This window comes from Phyllobates terribilis, unplaced genomic scaffold, assembly GCF_046119375.1.
Source record: "Phyllobates terribilis strain yellow unplaced genomic scaffold, ASM4611937v1 Scaffold_4__5_contigs__length_816908805, whole genome shotgun sequence".
Taxonomy (NCBI): Eukaryota; Metazoa; Chordata; class Amphibia; order Anura; family Dendrobatidae; genus Phyllobates; species Phyllobates terribilis.
The window spans coordinates 490,719,084-490,742,916 of NW_027362764.1; positions in this window are offsets into that span (position 1 = coordinate 490,719,084).

A 23,833-nucleotide genomic window follows, 5' to 3' on the forward strand; every position below is an offset into this window, starting at 1 on the left:
GTTTTTTCCTTGCAAGCAAATTAAATGAAGATAATAATACCAAAGAATTTGTGATTGCAATCATTTTCAGGAAGAAACTGAGTATTATCTGACAGAATTGCAGGGGTGCCAATACTTTTGGCCACCACTGTATGTGGGTTAAGAACTGGCTCAGTGATAGGAAACAAAGGGTGGTTATTAATGGAACACACTCAGACTGGGTCTCAGTTAACAGTGGGGTACCACAGGGGTCAGTATTGGGCCCCCTTCTTTTTAATATATTTATTAATGACCTTGTAGGGGGCATACAGAGTAATATTTCAATATTTGCAGATGACACTAAACTCTGCAGGGTAATCAATACAGAGGAGGACAATTTTATATTACAGGAGGATCTATGTAAACTAGAAGCTTGGGCTGATAAATGGCAAATGGGCTTTAATAGGGATAAATGTAAGGTAATGCACTTGGGCAGAGGAAATAAAATGTATAATTATATGCTTAATTGTAAAACACTGGGCAAAACTGTCACTGAAAAAGACCTGGGTGTATTGGTGAACGACAAGCTCACGTTTTGTGGCCAGTGTCAGGCAGCTGCTGCAAAGTCAAATAAAATAATGGGATGCATTAAAAGAGGCGTAGATGTTCATGAGGAGAACATAATTTTACCTCTATACAAGTCACTAGTGCGGCCACACTTAGAATACTCTGTACAGTTGTGGTCTCCGGTGTATAAGAAAGACATAGCTGAACTAGAACAGGTGCAGAGAAGAGCGACCAAGGTTATTAGAGGACTGGAGGGTCTGCAATACCAAGACAGGTTATTACACTTGGGGTTATTTACTTTGGAAAAATGAAGGCTTAGGGGTGATCTTATTACTATGTACAAGTATATGAGGGGACAGCACAAAGACCTTTCTATTGATCTTTTTACTCTGAGGCCTGAGACGGGGACAAGGAGGCATCTTCTACGTCTGGAGGAAAGAAGGTTTAATCATAATCACAGACGGGGATTCTTTACTGTAAGAGCAGTGAGACTGTGGAACTCTCTGCCGCATGATGTTGTAATGAGTGATTCACTATTAAAATTTAAAAAGGGCATGGATGCCTTTCTTGAAAAGTATAATATTACAGGTTATATATATACTAGATTGCTTGATAGGGCGTTGATCCAGGGAACTAGTCTGATTGTCGTATGGAGTCGGGAAGGAATTTTTTTCCCCAATGTGGAGCTTAGTGTTTGCCACATGTTTTTTTTTTGCCTTCCTCTGGATCAACATGTTAGGCTATTGGTTGAACTAGATGGACTTAGTCTTCCTTCAACCTTAAAAACTATGTTACTATGTTACATCTGTGTTTTTGTCAATTATAATAAGCAGTCACCATTAATAGCTAAAGCATAGTTATAGCATATATAGAATCCAATAAGGAATATTTATTTTATATACCTCCTGGAGAAGATATATGAATAGGTTTAAAGTTGTTATCGTTACTATTAATTTCACTGTAATTAAATTATTTCAATTTTAACTTTCTACTGTATATTAAATAAATTTTACTATACAAATGGATAACTAGAGTTATGTATATATGCAGCAGATGAAATAAGTATTGAATATGTCTCCAATTTTCTAAGTAAATATATTTCTAAAGGTGCTATTGACATGAAATGCTCACCATACAATCACCATACAATCCATACAGGCAAAAATAAATCAAACCATAGATGTCTATAAATTAAGTTATGTGTAATAATGAGAAATGACATAGGGAAAAAGTATTGAACACGCTTACTGAAATTTATTTAGTACTTCATACAAAAGCCTTTCTTGGTGATGACAGCTTCAAGACGCCTCCTGTATGGAGTGTGGTAAGACGACTCACTCGGCTGCCTTCAAAAGTAGACTTAAGAACGTTTTCGTCTGCATGTTTATTTAAAATGGCATACAGCACTGCAAGTTCAGCAAAATAAACACAGCCTTGCTGATATAAAGGCAAAACAAAAGATAAATGATAGCCCAGTCCATATGTGTGGGGGATTCGCCCGCTTCAGTTGCAGCACACTTCAGCTCCTCCTGAGCTGAAGTTCCACAGTCTGAAGACTTCCTTCTCCAAACTCACACAACAGAGAAAAAAAACAGTGACTGAGCATTTAGCTTACCCAGCCACACCCTGAGGTGGAGATATGGTGAATGACTTCCCACCCTTCTCTATGTCATTCACAAAAACACTCCCTTTTAAAATGGTGGTTTAACTGCCAACACATAACATGCTGGAGGAAATTTGTAGGTTTAGTTCACTGACGCTAGTAGCCGAAGTGAAACATATCTCCCTTCACATATATCACAAGTGTCTCTGTCACAGGAGAAACTAGTCCCATGCATTGCTCAGGTGTGATTTTGGCCTGTTCTTCCACACAAACACTCTTCAAATCCTGAAGGTTCCCTGGGCTCCTTCTATGAACTCTGAGCTTTAGTTCCTTTCATACATTTTCTATTGGATTCAGGTCAAGTGATTCGCTGGCCCATTCTAGCAGCTTTATTTTCTTTCTCTGAAACCAATTGAGAGTTTCATTGGCTGTGTGTTTGGGATCGTTGTCTTGCTGAAATGTCCCCCTCATTTCATCTTCATCATCCTGGTAGTTGGCAGCAGATTTTTTTAAGGATGTCTCAGTACATTTGTCCATTCATCCTTCCTTCAATTACATGAAGTTTGCTAGTGCCATATGCTGAAAAATAGCCCCAGAGCAAGATGTTCTCACCTCCAAGCTTCACTGTTGGTATGGTGTTTTTGCAATGATATGTAGTGCCTTTTGGCCTCCAAACATGGTGTGTATTATGGCATCCAGAGAGTTCAATTTTGGTCTCATGTTGTTAGAACCCTCCTGTTAGTTTTTTCTATCTTGTGTTTTGCGGTCACGTGACCATCTGCCTATATATTCCAGCTCCGCCCTTCTGTCTTTGCTGGACTTCAGTGTTGTTTGACTGTTTTGCTAGCCTGGTGCTTCGGTGCCTATCTCTGTCAGTTTGCTTGGTCCTCTGGGACCTCTAGTACTTTTTGTCAGTTTGTCTTTTGTGTTCTACAACAATTTCTGTTTAGGAGGTGTCCCATTTTTGTCCCAGTCCTTAGTTCTTTTAGGGACCCCTCACTTTGTTCTATAGGTCTTTGTTCAGACTAGCCGAGGACGAAGGCGGGTCTGTTCACTAGGAACAGGCAGCCTGCTACATCGTAGGGATTCAGCTTAGTCTTACTGTAGGGACAGCTTTCCCCTATCTTTCCTTAGTTCTTGTTGCAGATCATAAAGTCGCAGAGTGCATCTTCTTACAGTCACCACTGTACTTACAAGAGCTTCAATCAGCAAGATATCTTGCGTAAACAGTATTTACTTCATACTGGATAAACATGAGATACAATTCAGTGTCACACAGTCCGTGTGCTGCCGACATAACACATTCAGGAAAGAAAGAAAACACAGGAAGTAAAAACAACCAACAATTGAGAGCTTTCCTCCCCCATTACAGCAAGCATATAACTTTACACACTATCGCCATCTGCTGTCTGGTTAGTATAAAGTCCTCCTTTCACTTATAATAAATCCTAATCTGTTGTATATGCCAACACCCTTTCTCAACAGTAAGGACTTATTCAATCAAACCCAACTTTTTTATTAGTCTCTGGTGTTTATCAGCATTCAACGCCTTCGTGAAGATGTCTGCTATCATTTCTTCAGTAGGACAATACTCTAACTTCAAGACTCCTTGTTCCTGATGATATCTCAAGAAATGATATTTCACATCAATATGCTTGGTTCTTGGATTGACTCTTTCCATCTGAGGAAGAACAAGACATCCTTGATTGTCCTCTTTCAGTTTTGTTGGTTCCAACTGTGGTTGTCCTAATTCTGTCAACAATTGTCTTAACCACAGTACTTCTTGACTCGCATGTGCTGCGGCAACATATTCTGCTTCTGTTGAAGACAGTGTCACAATTGACTGTTTCTTACTTGTCCAACTTATTGGTCCACCTGAGAGAAAAAAAATATGTCTACTGGTAGATCTTCTGTCAGTTGGATCTCCAGCCCAATCTGCATCAACATATCCTGTTAAAATGCAATTATCACTTGTGGGTAATTTCAGCTTAACATCGCTAGTTCCTTTCAAATAATGCATTACTCTCTTCACGGCATTCCAATCAGCTTTATTTGGTTTTGATACCTTTCTACTCAAGATTCCTACTGCTGCTGCGATGTCTGGTCTTGTAACGGTCGCTAGATACAGTAGTTTTCCTATTGCTGTTCTGTATTCTTCATTATTTGGTAGCATATTTTTTTCACTGTTCATCTCTTTGAGATAATTAGTTTTCATTGGAGACTTTACTGTTTTTGCATCCTTTAATCCAAATTTTTCTGTTATGTCTTGAATCATGTGATTTTGATTCAGTAGGAAACTTCCGTCTTCTTCTCTTGCTACCTGTTTTCCTAGGTACTGTTTTACATTTCCCAAGTCTTTGATTTCAAAATGTTGCTTCAGGATTTTTAGAGTGTTTTCTTTATCCCTTTCTTGTTTAAAACAAATCAAAATGTCGTCTACATATATGAGTACATAAACCCATCCATTAATCAGCCTTTTTGTGTACAAGCATGGATCAGCTTTGCTTCTTTGAAATTTTTCATTTGTAAGTACTTCCGTGATTTTGTCATTCCACGCTTTAGCTGCTTGCTTTAAACCATATATGCTTTTCTGTAGTTTGCAAACTTTGTTTGGATTTCTTTCATCTTTGAATCCTGGAGGTTGCTCCATGTAAATGTCTTCTGTTAAATCTCCATTCAAAAAAGCTGTCTTTACATCCAGATGTCTCAGTTCCATCTGTTTCATTGCTGCAACTGTAAGTAAAGTTCTTATTGTAGTGTGTTTGGCAACTGGAGCAAATGTCTCATCATAGTCTTCTCCATATTTTTGAGAATACCTTTTAGCTACGAGTCTTGCTCGGTATTTTTCAGCTGTGCCATGTGTTTGGTATTTTACTTTAAAAATACATTTACATCCTATGGCTTTTCTTCCTTCTGGCAAATCTGTTAGTGTCCATGTATTTGAATCATGCATGGATTTAATTTCTGTTTCTGTTGCTTCTATCCATTTATTAGCTTCTTCTTCAGGAAGTTTAGATATGTCTTCCCAAGAGGTAGGCTCATAGATTTTTCTTATGCTTGTCTTGTATGAGAGACTTTTTGGTGGTTTTCCTTTGTTCTCTCTCATTGAACGTCTTGGTTCTGTGTCTGTTTGTAGTTGTGATTCTTCACTTTCAGTATTTTTTTCTTCATTGATTTCTACTTCTTTCTCATCAGATATTTCATCAGTTATGTCACTATTGTTTTTCTCATTTTATGTTTCAACTGAAATCATAATGTCTTCATTTAAATCTTCAATGAATGTCACACTGTTACTCACCGTAACTCTGTTTGTTTTGGGATCTAGGATTCTATATCCTTTGCAATTTTCACTATATCCAACGAATATTCCTTCCATGGATCTGTTTTGAAGTTTGGAATGTTTTTCTGTTGGAATGAATATAAAAACTTTACATCCAAAAACCTTTAAATGATTGACACTTGGTTTCATACCTTGCCACAGTTCATATGGAGTTTTCGTCAGTTTTCTGTAAAAAAGTCGGTTCTGTAGATATGTAGCTGTCATTGCTGCCTCACCCCAATATTTCTCTTGTAGTTTGGAATCCGTCAGCATACATCTTATCATTTCTGTTAGAGTTCTGTTTATCCTTTCTGCTACTCCATTTTGTTCAGGTGTGTATGGAACAGTTTTCTGGTGTTCTATTCCATTTTGTCTTAAGTAGTCTTCTATTCTGTGACCTGTAAATTCACATCCATTATCACTTCTGATGATGACACTTGGCTTCCTTTGAAATTTGTTACTTGATCTTGTTACATAGTCTACAAGTTTATCAAAAACTTCACTTTTGTTCTTAATTAAGTATGTGACGGTGCATCTTGAGTAGTCGTCTATAAAAGTCAACATGTATCTATTGCCTCCTGATGTAGTCACTTTCATGGGTCCACATATGTCAGTATGCACCAAATCAAGTGGTCTTTCGCTTTTCATCTCACTTTCTTTTGGAATAGATATCCTTGTGGCTTTGGATTTTATACAACATTCACATCTTACGGTAATTGAGCAATCTGATATCTTTAAATCTTTTGTCAATTCTTTTCTCTGTAGTTCCCTTATACTGTCAGGGTGTCTATGTCCTAGACGTCTATGCCACATGTGAATACAGTTTTTGTGATCATGTGTACATACCTTCATCTGTACCTTTGGTGTGTCAAAATTATATAATTGTTCATCTGCCTTGACTTTGGTGATCACCTTGTTTCCTGCTATAATTGCACACTCATTGTCTTTGAATTTTACTGTAAGTCCTTTTGCTGTTAAACGTTTCACAGATAATAATCCGCCTTCCAATTTTGGAACATACAACACATCCTGTACAAGTATCTTTGAATCTTGTCCGAACTTGTTTGAACAATTTAGCATACCTTGTCCGATACCTTCTGCAGTTATTTTGCTTCCATCTGCAAGATAAATGGCTTCTTTCTTATCTAAATCAAGATCAGTAAAGAAATCCTTGTCACTTGTCATATGACTCGTTGCTCCAGAATCAATAAACCAACCAAGTGATGATTTCTTGTCTGTTACTTTAAATGTGCCATTCCAATTATTCTCACATGAATCGGAAATTGTGCTTTTTACTTTCTGTGTATGCTTTTTATGTTGTAATTTTTGTTGTTCTGCTTTCCATATGGTAAAGTCTTTCTTTAAATGACCTTTTTTATTACATCTGAAGCATTCTCTTGTCTCTTTATTATAGGGTTTTTTAAATTCTGTAGCTTTAAGAGCATTTTCACTGTCCTTTTCAGTAGAAGAATCATTTCTTTGTTCTTTTCTTCTCTGTTATTCATCTATTAGTCTTGTTTTCACAAAATCTAATGTAATGTCAGTTTCTGGTCTCGTCTCAAGGGCATTTATCAAGGCTGTATACGAATCTGGTAAACTGCACAATAATATAGCTGCTACATGACTTTCTTTAATGTCTTCACCAATAGATCTTAGCTGTGATATCACTTCCATCATTGAGAATATGTGCTTCTGCATGTCGTCATTTGCACTCAATCTCATACTGTAAAGCTTTCATAATAAAAATAACTTGTGATTCAAGCTAGGTCTTTCATACAGTTTTATCAATTCTTCCCACATTCCTTTAGCTGTTTCTTCATTTCTTATATGTATTAATTGAGCATCATCCACTAATAAGCTAATGGTGGCTCTCGCTTGTCTATTCTTCTTATCCCATGTCTGATTATCTTGATCTGGTCTTTCTGTAACAATTACTTCCCATAAATCATCCTTAGATAACAACATCTCTACTTTGAATTTCCATAACTGATAATTTTCACTATTCAGTTTAGCTACTGTGAATTTCAGTTCTGTGTTACTCATCATCTTTATATAGTCTTACTTGATTAGAGAGTTATACTGAAGATATTCTACTGTTTTTTTTCTTCTTGCTGATAGTTCCTGTATGTCCTGCTTGTGTTGAATTCTCTGTAATTATATCCAGCTCCTGGGATCATGAATTCCTTTGTCACTCTGTATCTGGATTTATTTCCTTCTGTTTACAGAGTTTATCTGTGTGCTCCGTTATCTGGGGTTATAAACCAGGATCCTCTTGTAGTGCAGGCCTGTAGTGTCTGGGCTTTAGTGTCTGGGTTCCGGCCTGGGCCCATAACCTGTCGCAGAGTGCATCTTCTTACAGTCACCACTGTACTTACAAGAGCTTCAATCAGCAAGATATCTTGAGTAAACAGTATTTACTTCATACTGGATAAACATGAGATACAATTCAGTGTCACACAGTCCATGTGCTGCTGACATAACACATTCAGGAAAGAAAGAAAAACACAGGAAGTAAAAACAACCAACAATTGAGAGCTTTCCTCCCCCATTACAGGAAGCATATAAATTTACACACTATCGCCATCTGCTGTCTGGTTAGTATAAAGTCCTCCTTTCACTTATAATAAGTCCTAATCTGTTGTATATGCCAACACATAACACATGTGACCAGATTATATTCTCCCAGGAATTCACAGGATTGTCTAAATGTTGTTGAGCAAACTTTAAACATGCTTGAACATGCTTTTTGTTCAGCAATGGAGTCTTGCATGGTGAGCGTGCATACAGGCCATGAAGTTTCGGTGCATTACCTATAGTTTTCTTTGAAACAATTGTACCTGCTGATTCCAGGTCTTTCTGTAGCTCTCCACATGTGGTCCTTGTCTCTTGGACAACTCTTTTGATAATTCTTTTCATTCATCTGTCTGAAATCTTGCGCTGAGTGCCTGGTCGTGGCCAGTTTATGGTGAAATTATGTTCTTTCCACTTCCAGATTATGGCCCCAACAGTGCTTACTGGAACCTTCAGTAGTTTAGAAATTCTTCTGTAACCAATGCCATCAGTATATTTTGCAACAATAAGGTTACAAAGGTCTTGAGACAGCTCACTAGTTTTACCCATCATGATATGTTTTTTATGTGGCACATTGGTAGTGAGACACCTTCTTAGAGGCCATCAGTTGAACCAGCTAATATTATTTTTCATTAAGTGGCAGGATTTCTTTCTAATTACTGATAGATTTCAGCTGGTATCATAACTTTCCTTGGCTATTTGCAACTCTCTTTCTTCATGTGTTCAATACTTTTTCCCTGTGTCATTTTTCATTATTACACATAACTTACTTTATGGATATGTATGGTTTGATTTCTTTGCCTGTGTGGATTGGATGGGTTGTTACCGAAATCTAGTGAGAATTTTATGTCAATAGCACCTTTAGAAATATATTTTAAACTAAGTTTGAGGTGCAGAATAATCATAACATAGAGCAAACTGATTAAAAGGCTGGTGGAGTGGCAAACGACAAATAGTGTCACAATTATTTTACTTTTGTAGCAGACCTGAGCAAAGTGTGGCCTGCGGACTGGGGCATCAAAAGGGTTCCAAACAGTGGTCACACAGATGTCAAAGGTCCAGTATATCCGGTATCTGCATGTTAAGGGCACAGATATTGGTGAATACAATGGTGGCTTTTCAACCATTCAACCTGTGCATCTGAGACTCAGCTCAAAAGGCGCTATAATGTCACTGGATTGGTGCATCAGGAGGAATGTGGCTAGGTAAGTAATTCTATTTCTTTTATGTTTTACTTTTTTGTTAGTCAATAGTTTATGGAAACTGTGGGAACACTTTGGGTGCCATCATAAAAGTGTGTGTAGGACTGTGGGCGCCATCATCCTATGTCGGCGGTTGTGGGGCACATCATACTGTGTGTGGGGAGCTGTGGGAGCATCATAATTTGCTTGGGAGCTGTGGGTTTCATCATGCTGTGTGTAGAGGAGAGCTGTTGGGTTCTTCATGCTGTGTGCTAATTTGTTGTCATAAATCATTAGTATATGTAAAAATAAGAAACTTTGTAATATAACTTATTAGATAAAACAGCTTCTTACTTTCTCCAGGACTGATCACTCATTCTCAAAATTCCTAACTCATGGGTAAAATCTGTCTTCAGTGAATACACATTTTCACATTACTGAGATAGGACATAACAGTTGTTGCTCATAATGTCTCTAGAGAACTATAAGACTGTGTGCCCACGATGCGGATTTAATGCGTTTCCGCGGCTCTGCAGCTGCCAGCCCCTGACTCCTTGTAACACTGCTCCCACAGAGCTCCTGTTGTTTCTTCCCATAGCTGCTTCTCTTCTCTGTCTCTACTTCTGGCATGGCCCAGGAGCTGGGCCCAGCCAGAGCCACAGCTCCCTGTCAGCCCTCCTGGCTGAACTCTCCCTCAGAACTCTCTAACCCTGCCTCAGCCCCAGGTTTATACAGGGGAAGTTCTTCCCCTCCCAGGACTGGGCAGGAGGTGTGGCATGCATAGGATTCCTGACCAAGAGACCTCCCACCTGCTCTCAGACATAACATTGCATTACTGTGGAAACCAGACCCCTGGGGTGCCACATCTGCATCATGGGCACATAGCCTAAAGAGCCTCTAGCCCCTCTTCCCCTGCTCCATAGAATATAAAGCAGTAACTGTCATCTCCTATCTCAGTAATGTGAATATCTGTGTTCACTGGATACAGATTTAACAAATGAATTGAGAGTGAAAGAAGCAAAGTTCATCGATAAGATATATTACAAAACTGCTTATTTTCATTCGTACTATTAATTAAATAAAAATTAAACTAACAGTTACTATTTTTAAAAAAAGGAGTGTATTCAAATCCTTTTAAGTTCTGAAAAATAAATAATACGTCTTTCCTATATAGCAAATAACGCATACGGCTTGCAATGAATGGCAGTGTGGCTATTGTTTGTGGCTTCATACCAAAACTGCAATTAATTGCAACTGCGCTCCAACTATAGAACTAGTACTTTCATTTAGAAGTGTGATTCATTAAGAAGCCAAAGGCTGACACTATCTTGTTACAGAATGTGTGTATCCATGTCTCCTCACTCTTTGACAAAGCCTACTCTTTGGCAAACATAAAAATTGAGGGCACATTTATTATCATTTAACCTCTTGTTGGCATTAGTGAGAACTGGAAGTATAGTCAGTTTACATATCTGCTTTCAGGATCAAAGGTTCAGCACTGAGAAATATAGCTTAGCATTATTATATTTTCCTTAACAAGGTTAATGATGTGCATTGGCTTCTTTCACAGTGAGATTAATCATAATTTTACTAGGACTTCATTTTGCACTGTCAGTCTCTTCTGCTTAAATAAACGCAAATGTACTATTTTTCACACACAGATGGCCAGACTGTGCACCCATAACATAGAATTCTCAATATAACCCAAACTATTAGTAGCACTATTCTAGATAAACAATGACATTAGTAAAGATAGTAGAAGGTTTATCTTCGGCACAAATAATTATTCAAGAAAATTTGTTGCATAAAGTGATGTTAATGTTACTCCAGTTCCGACAAAGAGTATTTAACGGGAATGGTGGAACCACCGCGCCGTGGTCCGAGGAGAGCTTGGAGGGGTGTAACTAGGTGAACACCTGACTCTTTGTTAGAGCCACTGAAGTTGGGGTTAGACTTGGCTACAGATGGACACCAGGTGCTACTCCAGGACGAACCTCAGACACATGGCAACTGACCCTCAAGGGCACATAGCTGGAATGACCTAGAAATGGAAAGCTTGGCTGGTACAGGCAGACATGGCTGGAATACAGGAACAGCAGGTGCTGGCGGGAACTGCTGGTATACAAATGGGCACTGGCAGGTGCAGACAGGTATGGCTGGTATACAGGTGAGCACGGCAGGTGCAGGCTGGCAGGGCTAGTATACAGGTGTGCATGGCAAGTGCAGGTAGGTATGGTAAGTATGGCTGGTATACAGGTGGGCATGGCAGTTGCAGGCTTGCACGTCTGGTATACAGGTGGGCACGGCAAGTGCAGGTAGGTACGGCAAATACGGCTGGTATACAGATGGGCTCAGCAAGGGCAGGCAGGTACGGCAAGTGTGGATGGTATACGGGTGAGCATGGCAAGTGCAGGCAGGTGCGGCAAGTACGGCTGGTATACAGGTGGGCACAGGGAAGTACTGGAAGACAAACTAGAACAGGGACCTGAGAACTAGCAAGCATGAAACTAGCAGAGAATACACGTTGCTCAGGCACCTCTCAACAGGTGGAGTTGCCTTAAATAAAAAGTGCCAACTCCACTTTTTTACAGCCGCCGCTCACTATGCACTGAGCAGTGATTGCAGCCTTGACGGCCGCACCTCTATGACTGAAAGCTCGAGGCTGCTGGGAGACATAAGGTTAATTTTCTCCCGGCAGCGGAGCTCTCTGTGCAGTGGCTGCATGGCTTTTGAACTCTATTAACTCGCAGAATAACCCCATATTTGCAGGTTCATAGCGTTTTTTTACATGACACGTTCCCTTTAGGTTACGAGCACACATTGAGTGGTCAGTATTTTCCATCAGTACTTTTCCTCTGATTGTCCCACTCTTGGTTTCAGCTTACAAATATTGAGGTAAAAAACTCACCAAATACTGATTGTGTGCATGTGGCCTTAAGGTAAAAACCCAGTGATGTAGAAAAGTCAATGGTCCCAATTCATCAAACAATTTCTGCCTGAATTTTGGAGTAAAGTTGTTGGAAATTTCAGAAACATTTTTGCACAACTTATAGAATAAAACTAGGAACACATTTGATAGCTAGTGTACTAAATAGCAAAATTGTAAATTATTTTATTTAGAGGAAATGTTGTCTCTGTAAAAATGGGGTCATTACACAATGAGGGATAATTTTGGGCCATTAAACAGCTTGAGAGCTAATCCAGGGGCCATTATACTGTTTGAGGGCTAATGTGGGGACATTATACAGCTTGGAGGCTAATATGGGGGGCCATTTTACAGATTCGGGCCTAATGCAGGGGCCATTATACAGTTTGGAGAGCTGTGTGGGGCCATTATTCAGCTTGAGGGATAATGCAGGGGTCATTATACAGCTTGGTGGCTAATCTGGGGGCCATTATACAGTTTGGAAGCTAATGTGAGTGCCATTATAGAATTTGGGGGCTAATGTGGGGACCATTACACTGTTTGAGGGCTAAATTCGAGGGCCATTATACAGTTTGGGTGCTAATGCAGGAGCCATTATACAGTATGTGAGCTAATACAGTGGGGAAAAAAGTATTTAGTCAGCCACCAATTGTGCAAGTTCTCCCACTTAAAAAGATGAGAAAGGCCTGTAATTGACATCATAGGTAGACCTCAACTATGAGAGACAAAATGAGAAAACAAATCCTGAAAATCACATTGTCTGATTTGGAAAGAATTTTTTTTCAAATTTTGGTGGAAAATAAGTATTTGGTCAATTAAAAAACAAGCAAGATTTCTGGCTCTCACAGACCTGTAACTTCTTCTTTAAGAGGCTCTGTCCTCCACTTATTAACTGTAGTACTGGCACCTGTTTGAACTTGTTAGCAGTATAAAAGACACCTGTCAGCAACCTCAAACAGTCACACTCCAAACTCCACTATGGTGAAGACCAAAGAGCTGTCGAAGGACATCAGAAACAAAATTGTAGCCCTGCACCAGGCTGGGAAGACTGAATCTGCAATAGGCAAGCAGCTTGGTGTGAAGAAATCAACTGTGGGAGCAATAATTAGAAAATGGAAGACATACAAGACCACTGATAATCTCCCTCGATCTGGGGCTCCACACAAGATCTCACCCCGTGGGGTCAAAATGATCATAAAAATGGTGAGCAAGCAAAAATCCCAGAACCACACAGGGGGACCTAGTAAATGACCTGCAGAGAGCTGGGACCAACGTTACACAGGCTACCATCACTAACACACTACGCCGCCAGGGACTCAGATCCTGCAGTGCCAGATGTGTCCCCCTGCTTAAACCATTACATGTCCGGGCCCGTCTGAAGTTTGCGAGAGAGCATTTGGATGATCCAGAAGAGTATTGGGAGAATGTCATATGGTCAGATGAAACCAAAGTAGAACTGTTTGGTAGAAACACAACTCGTCGTGTTTAGAAGAGGAAGAATGCTGAGTTGCATCCAAAGAACACCATACCTACTGTGAAGCATGGGAGTGGCAACATCATGCTTTGGGGCTGTTTCTCTGCCAAGGGACCAGGATGACTGATCTGTGTACATGAAAGAATGAATGGGGCCATGTATCGTGAGATTTTGAGTGCAAATCTACTTCCATCAGCAAGGGCTTTGAAGATGAAACGTGGCTGGGTCTTTCAGCATGACAATGATCCCAAGCACACCACCAGGGCAACGAAGTAACGGCTTTGTAAGAAGCATTTGAAGGTCCTGGAGTGGCCTAGCCAGTCTCCAGATCTAAAACCTATAGAAAACCTTTGGAAGGAGTTGAAAGTCCGTGTTGCCCAGTGACAGCCCCAAAACTTCACTGCTCTAGAGGAGATCTGCATGGAGGAATGGGCCAACATACTAGCAACAGTGTGTGCCAACCTTGAGAAGACTTACAGAAAATATTTGACCTCTGTCATTGCCAACAAATGATATATAACAAAGTATTGAGATGAACTTTTGTAATTGACCAAATACTTATTTTCCACCAAAATTTGAAAAAAATTGCTTTCCAAATCAGACAATGTGATTTTCAGGATTTCTTTTCTCATTTTGTCTCTCATAGTTGAGGTCTACCTATGATGTCAATTACAGGCCTGGCTCATCTTTTAAAGTGGGAGAACTTGCACAATTGGTGGCTGAGTTATGTGGCGCCCCTGAGGGTTCAGTCGCCACAGGGGTACTGCACCTCATTAAGAGGTGTGGTATCTCCTCTTCTAGGTAAGGATGGAGCATCATCCAGGACCCCACTTCACACTCAACACTACACCACTCCCATCCTGCAGGGGGCCTAAATGCACCAGGGTGCTGCCCCGTTCCGGGATAGAGGAGATGGGGGGGGACCAAAGATAGGGGGAACCAAGTAGTGGGTGAGGGTGGAGGAAACACTTACAGGAAGCACTGTTAGAATGATATATAATATATAAAAGTATATATCAGTGGCGCTCTTGGGAATAAAACCGAGAGGTCTGCAGCAAATTTATTATCTTCCAAAAATCCACAAATCCCTCACAAATCCCCCTGGCAGACCTATCATTTCCGGGATCCAATGTCTTACATCCAATCTCTCTAGATTCATTGATCGCCATTTGCAGCATCTGGTCCCTCAACTCCCAGCCTTTATTAAGGATAGTAAGCACATTTTAACCATGCTGAATAAGATTACCTGGAAAGACAACTATATCCTGGGAACTCTTGACATATCATCACTATACACAGTAATACAACCTAAAAAAAGCTGTGAAGCTGCTACTTATTTTCTCAACAAATTGAGCAATACCCCCCCAGAACAAATCACATTCATTATAGAATGTATGGAATTTATCTTGTCCCACAATTATTTTCAATATGGGACGAACTACTATACCCAGGAATGGGGTACTGCCATGGGGACCAGATTCGCGCCTAGTTATGCCAATCTATATGTAGGCAGATGGGAGGATCTTTATATCTACCCAGGTGGGGCTCTACACGCGAATCTGGTCCTCTGGCAACGTTTTATTGATGATATTTTTTTCATCTGGTCCGGAGACCAGAAGTCACTTGATGAATTTCTATTGGAAATTAATGTTAATGAATTTTTCCTTGAATTTTCCTCTAACGTCAGTAAACAGCAAGTGAATTTTCTAGACATTGATATTTATATTGAACAAAATCATCTTTTTACACGTACTTACTCCAAACCTACTGACGTTAATGGCTATATACCTTTAGACAGTTGTCACCTACCAAACTGGCTATTAAACATCCCAAGAAGCCAATATATGAGAATCTATAGGAACTGCGCAAGGGAAACTGATTTTGAGGTGGAAGCGCAAATACTTACTAAAAAATTTTTGGACAAAGGTTACAAAAAGGACTTTTTGTTAGCTACTCATAAAACTATCTCAGAATCACAACGTGAAAATCTACTAACTGATAAAGCCAAACATGATGGAATGAATCAGGACAATAGGAATCAAGAAACCTTGGCAGACATCCCCATCATCACCCAATTCAATGCCAATACAAAGATTTTAAAAAAAAATTGTCCGAAAACACTGGAGCATCCTGAAGGAGGACAAAATCATTGGGGATTTAATACCCCCACATCCCAAATTTGTCTTTAAAAGAGCTAACAATCTAGGGAACATCATTGCTCCAACAGTAAAAAATCCAATGATAACTAACTCCCATAATATGGAAGGCCCCCACCCAAATAATCACACAGGCTTCTATCCATGTCATAAATGTTCTGTTTGCAAATGCCTATCATTGAAAAAACAAAAAACTATTAAAAATCAAAACATTGAACTTCCAATTAGTGATTTTATTACATGCTGTACAAAGGGAGTGATTTATGGGTTAAAGTGCCCATGTGACAAGCTATACATTGGTCGCACTAAACGCCCTCTGTATGTAAGGATCAACGAGCACCTTAGAAATATTAAAAATAAATTTGCAGGTCACCCTCTCTCCAGACACTACACCATGAAACATGGGGGGAGGATTATTGGTACCCAAGTGACCGGTATTCAAACTGTCCCCAAACACTGGCGACAAGGGGACTACATTAAGTATATGTCTAGAATTGAGAGTCAGTGGATTTTTAATATGGATACTCTGAGACCTAAGGGTCTCAACAGCGAGATTGAATTATTTGCGTTCAATGATTGAAGGACCTCCTACCTGGAATGAAGGACTTCCCACAATGGCCGCCTATAAAGTATATAAACAGCAGGTACACCTTTGAGAGCCATCCCTGAGGAAGGAAACCGTTCGTTTCCGAAACGCGTCGGAATTGGAATTGGCTCTCTCAGCGCTCCGTAGCCTGAGGAATCACATGACCATCACGTGTCAGTGACGTCACGCAAGGTCCTTCTTGCCTTGCCGGCTCCACCTGAATCTGCGCGCCAACGAGGTTATATTGACGGAAGCACATAGCCACCGGCCGGGGCTCTGCTTCCTCCTGCCGCTCTACTCAACCACCCACGAGGTAAACCAGATACCATCTATATACTAAAGGACAACAGCAGTACCCGCAACGCACCTTCCAGCTTGCACTCTTACTGCCCCTTGCAATCATTTATACCGAAGAGGAGGTAAGACTCTCATTGCTGTAAGACTCTCATTTGCCATAAGATTAATATTGATATCCGCTAGAGATACTGACCACTTTTTGATAGCAACTATACACTCTACTTAATAGTGCATCTACTGGACACATATTAACGTTGGGTACTATATAAACTATATATTGGACACTAGTATCGGGTCCTCCTCCCGCTACTACCACCTATTGGGGAGACCTATACAGTGACGCATGTATTTTGAATTAGTTACAATTCTCTATCTCTTTCTAGGGCAACTAGGCTAATTAAGTGCTCTGCTCTACCTCCCTCAAGACCCTTTTTTATCTCTAATCAACGCCATAGGATCATACACAGAACTGCGATACCAGGTATCCTGTGGGTTTAAAAATCATAAAGAGTACGATTTTAAAACCATAAATAAGCACGATTGTAACACTTTTTAACTAATAATTTCTTTAAAAATCTCTTGCACAAATAGGCACCTATATATTCTAGCCACTTGGATATCACCCCCGGTGAGAATACGCAACATAAGAATACTCTTATACAAGGAAGGTAATTATCTCTCTTCATCAACCTCTACAATAAGAACCAAAACATGCCCTACTGATACACCTCCCCTCTCTCCCCCTTCTAGGTATCATTGCTAATCTATGGTCCCTCTGATACCCTGACTGGCTACTATCAATTGGATTTTTTTATCTACCCACCTCTGGGGACACATTCATAATTATTTTCTTGGAATTGCTATTTAGACCTTTTAACTTATTTATAATAAATTGATTTTATTGATAAATTTATCTCTCTCCCTCCTTCTTCTCCGACAGCTCAGCGCGAATTTTTTATATTTATATTTATTTGATATATAATATATGGCCATCTTAAGTTCAAGGTCCTTTGATTGTGGTCTTCTGTCAGGATCAAGCACGAGTCTGTAGCTGGCTGAAGATTCACGGTCCTCGTTCTCAGGCCTCAAGACGAGGAGCGGGTCAGAGTTAACCAGTGTCTCAGCCCGGTCAGGGTCCCGTTCTAAGAAGGCCTTGGAGGCGATCAGAGGAGATAGGCTCCACAGGCAAAAGGATCCCAGGGGGATATGGACGGAGAGGAGTCGCCACCTGTATTCTTCACTCTGGCCAAGCCAGAGGGATTCCTGCTGCAAGAGGGGTGACCGGCCCCCAATATCTGACTGTGTACTTCACGTCACAGTTGGAAAAGCCCGGCGGCTTAGTAGATCCCAGGGGGGAACACAAGCGGGAGGAGAAGGAGAAGGAGAAGGAGAGGAACACACCAACGGGGTCTTGACAGGTGTTCCTGATCTACCTGGGAAGTGCTGAACCCCCTTCCTGGTGGCCGCAGTACGCCGTGTGTAGCAGAGAGAAGCTTTGAGGCTGAAAGTTCATCTAAAGTGAGTAAAAACCTGGATGACTTCATTTACCACCTCCGCTTGGTTATTCCCGCGCGGCACTGCACCCACCATCCCTCCACACAGTTCATCTAACCCTGCCCTGAGGCCTACTCCGCCTGTGGGGAGTAGTACCAACTGAGCTGCCAGAACATCAGCCTCAGAGGACTGTGGCAGTGCTGGTGGCCCTTACCAGAAACCACAGGTGGCGTAGTCGAACAACCACTCATCCAAAAGCCCATTATTTTTCATGTGACAGCCCTGGGCACGGAACGGGTCAAGGCCGCGACTGCATCCCCCCAACATCTGCAAGGCCCGGCTCCGAGTATCCCCCATCTGCTCAGGGAGGGCATCAGACTTACTCAGTTGGGGCCTATCATGGGGGCAATCATACAGTGTGTGGGGACTACTATGGGGGGCTTTCATTCAGTGGGGGGCTATCATATTGTAGGTGGGCCCCTCATATTGCAGGGACATCTGTGGGGGGTCCTCAGAAAGTTTATGGTCTATTATACAGTGTGTGAGCTAATGGAGGTGCCATTATACAGTTTGGGGCCTACTGTGGAGGCAATCATACAGTGTGGGGCCTACTGTGGGGGCCATTATACAGTGTGGGAGCTAATGTGGAGACCATTATACAATTTGAGGGCTACTTTGGAAGCCATCATAAAGTGTGGGGATTACTGTAAAGGCCTTTATACAGTGTGGGGGCCATTATACAGTGTGGGTTCTACTGTGGTGGCCCTTATACAGTGTAAGGGCAAGTGTCGGGGTTATACAGTGTTTTGGGGGAGCAGTGCGTACGTCATACTATGTATAGGGGAGCTGTGGGGGTACCATGCTGTGTATAGTGGATCTGTGGGCCATCATACTGTATCTATGGGAGCTGTGGGCCAATCATACTGTGTATAAAGGAGCTGTGGGACCACCGTACTCTGTATAGGGGAGCTGTGAGCGCATTATACTGTGTATAGGAGAGCTGTTAGCCCATTATATTGTGTATAGTGGAGCTGTGGGCCCATCATACGATGTATTGGGGAGCTTTGGACCCATCATACTGTGTATAAGGAAGCTGTGGTGGCATTATACTGTGTATAGGGGAGCTGTTGGCCCATCATACTGTATACAGAGGAGCTGTGGGGACATCAGTCTGTATATTGGAGCTGTGGGCTAATCATACTGTACATGGAAGAGCTGTGGGGGCATCATACTGTGTATAAGGGAGCTGTGAGCCCACCATTCTGTGTATAAGTGAACTGTCGGTACATTATACTGTGTGTGGGATAGCTGTTGGCCCATTATACTGTGTATATGGCAGCTGTGGGCCCATTATACTGTGTATAGAGGAGCTGTGGGCCCATCATACTGTGTATAGAGGAGCTGTATGTTGGAGGTGTTAGGAGACATTATTAAATGTTAAGTGGGCACTTAAGAAGCAGTATTGTTATACGGGCACTCAGGGTACTGTGACTGTCAAAGGTGCACAGGGGGCATTATTTTTTTCCAGGGTCAAAATGTGAACATTATTTTCTAGGCCATTTGCCCGGGCATTAATCTTTTCTAGGAGACAATGGAAATTTTACCATCTAGAGGGCACAAAGGATGCATTTTACTTTGTAAGGTGCACAGTAGTGGGCATTACTATGTGGGGCAGTAAGAGGAGCATTGTTATTGTGCAAGACAGCAGGTGCAGTAATAGGGACCCATATGGCAGCAGCGGCTCAGCAATGGTTTAAGGAATTTGGGAATAGACGGGGACAATACAGGAAATGTGAAAATTCAAATGTGTTTTTGTTGTAATCTCTGCAGATGAGTCATGGCTGGAAGAAGAAGTCATGTCGGTCTGGGCCAGATGAAAAAGATGGGAAAAGTGAACGACTTCCTCAGAAAGAACGTCAGCTGTAAGTCACCAGCTATAATGCACTGTAATCACTTGTGTGTTCTGCATTGTCTCTCTTTCCCATTCTTTCAGCTCTCAGGACAACATCTAACCACCTGCATCCTGCTATTCAGTAGTATTGTTGAGATCGGCGAGGTCTATTACCATTATCTTGATTCATCAGAGGTTATGTCCATATCTCTATATGTCTATTTCTTAGACTCTATTGAATTGATTGCAGTTTTGTCAAGTGAAATATTCCTATGGACTGTATTGGTTTTTCAGACCATTACCTGGATCGCCCATAAGGTTATAATTGTATCTTTACACACCTTACAGGGGCCGCTGGATTTCTTGCTTTAGGTGATAGATTATAATCTATAGTATTACTGTCTATGACACTCATACTCATTCTTTCAGTGTGCTAGGTGGTGTATCACATATTGGATCTGTTTGAGCACCTATACTAAATCTACATTTGGTGCTGATGATATGGTTATTATACTAGTCCTGTGATAATATGCTCTACTGTATATTTTCTTTTGGGTAATGAGAGGCAAGGTACAGCCCTGTTGTGGGTTGATGTGTTCTTGTGATTTTTAAATGTTTTTAAAATATGTTGTGTGGTTCTGTATGTACCAATAAAGTATTGATATTTTTATGGTGATCCCTGGACTATGGCATGTCTCTTTACTCTTCATACTATTACACTTGCGTGCTCTGCAGGACTGATATCTACCACTATATGGTCATCATATGGCAGTAATATTGGTGTTTATCTTTGTGATTTATTTTCAGTAACAGTGTGGTCATCTACTGAAGTTCCCCTGCACCCACAATTAGGGTGCACCACCATAGTTCTAATCAGGGTTACCAGATAGGGGCCCACTCAGATATTTCGTCCCCCCCCTGAGTTGAACCCCTAGCTAAGCCTTGGCCAGAATCCCCAGCAATGGTGATGGCTGGACATAAACAGTATAAGAAGCAGAACACCATAGCTCTGTAAACTGTTTAGGAGTCAATCTGCAGTACCCAGCAGCAGCTACTACAGAGTCTACAGGGTTGTGGTGTTCTGCTCCATACACTGCTTACATTCGACTACCAGAGTTGATAATAGCTGATTGGTGGAGGTGCAAGGTATCAAACTCCCATCAATTTTATATTGATGACTTATCCTGAGTTTAGGTTACCAATATAAAAGTAGTGAACAACCCCTTTAACATACGTGTCTGAAATAAAAGAGAGTAAAGTGAGTAGATGAAAAACAACATTATGCACTAAAACATATAAACTGTGCAAGCCATACTGTATGTTGAGTAAAGTTTATGGACTGATAAATCTACACTTTTGACTTTGGACCCTGGGAACCATGGACCATCAGTGGAGCATGTTGGACGTTCAACACAAGTTTCTAGATGTATGAAATCATCTGAAGTTGCTAATCTACCTTTGATTGAAAACATAAAAAATAGAAAATACATGCTAAGCATCATATATTAATCTTTGAGTTTTGATAGGAAAAAAAATGCATTTCACAGCAAAATGATGGCTGCAAACTATAGTTATAACATGGTAGAAAATGCGTCTGCCATGTGTTCCTTAAAATAAATACGATACAATGGTCTTTGGTGGCAGAGACAAAGGAGATAGTTTTGAAACAGTTTACTCACAGGGAAACAAGCTTGATAGTTGCAAAGTCTATTAAGAGGCAACGGCCTTGATGCTTACAAACAATATCACAAGAGGCAACAGCCTGAACAGAGATAGATACCATATTTTTCAGACTATAAGACACTTTTTTCCTTCAAAATTTTGGAGCAAAGTGGGGGGCTGTATCTCCTTTACTCTGATAAAGTCTGTGTGTCACAGCCCCTTTCTTGGTTACCTCACTTTGACAGCACTGCAGTAACTTGTCTAGGAAGCTCGCGAGCTTCTGTAGTTTACTACTACCACAGTTCTGCATATTAGTCCCTCACATGCAATTGTGTCACCCCAGGCCTGGATGCCACAAATATTAAAGGCTGTGTCTGAGAGCAGAAGGGAGGTTCCCTGGTCAGGGACAATTAGCATACAGCACCTCCTGTCCCAGGCCAGTAGGGGGAGCTGGCTGCCCGTATAAAAGCTGGAACTGAGGGCAGGGTTAGGGAGAACTGGACGACCTAGCTCAGGACTGAGACTAGTCCCAGAGAAGGAGGGACAGTTCAGCTGTAGCCGAGGAGTCCGTGAGGCAGAGGAGAAGCTGCGAGCCAGGGACAGAGGCGATGAGAGCCGGTCCTGGCTGAGAGAACTACACTACCGGACATTGGGGTCCAAGGCTGTGAGGGTTGAAAGCCCAGCAGCAGAGAACCAACCCGCGAGGGATTTCAGGTCCCTTGGCCTACGAAGCCTGGAGGCTCCGCCACACAGAGGGACCAGTACAGCACGGAGAAGCAAAATGTACCTAAGGCCCGAGTCGCAAGCCATACAGGCGAAGTACACGGCCAGCTCAGGGACATGGGCTATTACACCACGAAAAGGGGGATAGTCAGCAAGGGCAGAGAGAGAACGGTAGGCCTTCACACTCACCCTGACCAGTGGGGCTCGCCCGAATGCTCTCAGACACCCAGGCCCATTCCTACCCGGTACTCCTGTTGGATCAGTAGTAATACCTACAATAAAGACCCTGGACTGTTTGAAGCGGACTCTGAACTCTTATTACTGCGGCCTGCACTATCACCCCCAGCATTCACATACGCTGCCCTGAGGCTACACTCTTCCCATGGGAAGTTATCCGACCCCTGTGCTGCACACCAACATCAGCTTCAGTGGTCTGCCTTGCAGCGGTGGTCATCCCTGACCGCAATCCACAGGTGGCATAGTCAGACATTCATAACTCTACAAATAGACTGCCACAGCATTTGGTCTGACCACCCTCAGCCACGGGATCGGGTTGCCACTACTACCCCCATCATCGCACTGAAGCCCGGTTCCGGGTGCCCCACGGCCCAGGGGGCGAGTCACAATCTCCTTGCCATCTCTGCGGTAGTAAGTCTCTTTACTCTTGTGTTCCTGCACTGATCTTCCAACTTGTGCGCAAGCGCCAAAATATGTGTACGTCACATCCATGCGCGACTGACACACAGGTCCTAGCTGATGATGTATGCACGCACCAGTTATTTTCTGACAATTTGCACATGCATCAGGAAAATGTCCGCTACACCATGCTTTACCTCCCGTAAATCCAAACAGCCGATTTTAATTATTGTTGGTTATTTGCCTATATATACTTCGTGCTACATAGCTTTACTCACAGACCCCTGAGGAAGCCACACTTTGGTGGCAAGATCATGCGTTGGGCATTTGCCCTGTCTTTTCTTCTGACCAATCTCATGGATCCAGGTTATCATGCTTAACTTGCGGCTCTAATGCAAGCACCATTGGCAGGGCCATCTCCAGGTTTTTCTGGGCCCCGGGCGAAAGAGTCTCAGTGGGCCCCTTTAATACATACCACGATTCATGATGCACAGATACCGCAGAGAAATATATATATATATATATATATATATATATATATATATAGTACAATGCAAAGATTTCACTTCTTACATTACATGAGTGATATCTATTGTAAATTCTACAATAGTTCAGAAACCGGTGAATCGCTCCACACAGTATACTGGGCACCATAAAATGCTCCATACTTAATACAGGGCTCCATATAACGCTCCATACAGGATACTGGCCCCCATAAAATGCTCCATACAGAATACTGACCCCCATATGAGGCCCCATACGGAATACTGGCCCCCATATAAGGCTCCA